Raw genomic sequence first — 947 nt, forward strand, 5'->3', positions numbered from 1 at the left:
ATGAATGGTGTGTCCCAGAGATTTAATTGTGGTGTGTAATCATAGCCAGGGGGGTGTAGGTTGTTTGTATTAAAAATAATGCATGTATCTCCAGTAATATTGCCTTACGAAAACCGCAATTTCCCCGCTCTCCGCTGCTCTCGACCCTCGATGGCGCGCGGGTTCGACACCCGTGGGCTGGTAGCAGCACTCTTAACTGGCATGTTGCCCCTCATTGCCCCATGTTTTACCCCCCTTGAGGGTATGAACAGCGTGTCCCCGGGTGACGGGTCGCTCTGGGTAACGTTCTCCGCGTGCCGGCTCGGTGGCGCCGTTTGACGTTTCCTTTGCGGCACGTCGACGGCTAGCGCCGCGGCTCCTGCTGAGTCATCGCCATCGGCCGCGCCCTTTTTAAGTCCCGCTTTCGGGCCCAAACCCCGCCGTCTCTCTCTCTCTCGTTTCTCCGAGCATGCGGTGAAATTTTCCGTAACGTCACATGACGAGGCCGACTTTCCCGCCTTTTTTTTCAGCGTTTCGCAGCCCAGCATCGCGTTTGCTCTCCGCCATTTTGGGAATGAAAGTTACCGGCGATCACATCACGACAGTGATGAAATGTCTACACAAAATATGAAGGGTGTGGCGTTAAAATACATCAGGAATTCTCATTTGATTAAACATGAGCCCCCCCACCCCCCACTTTGGGATGCAAAGCACCAATCACACTTACCCAAATTACACCCCTGGCTTCCACCATTTGGGAACAAGCCAGAGCATGTACTGTTTATGCTGGAGCAACAGGGGACAAACTCTAAAGCACATAAATACGCAGGAGATTTGCTGACATCCAATCAGTCACTCCTGCCGCCCTTAGCCTTGTGTTGCTATGCCAACACAACAGGGGGAAATTCCATTACACACACCCATAACGCTGATTTGTTAGCCAATGAAAATCAATTTGTACACTGCCG

The sequence above is a fragment of the Anguilla rostrata genome, chromosome 7 (assembly GCF_018555375.3).
Source record: "Anguilla rostrata isolate EN2019 chromosome 7, ASM1855537v3, whole genome shotgun sequence".
NCBI lineage: Eukaryota > Metazoa > Chordata > Actinopteri > Anguilliformes > Anguillidae > Anguilla > Anguilla rostrata.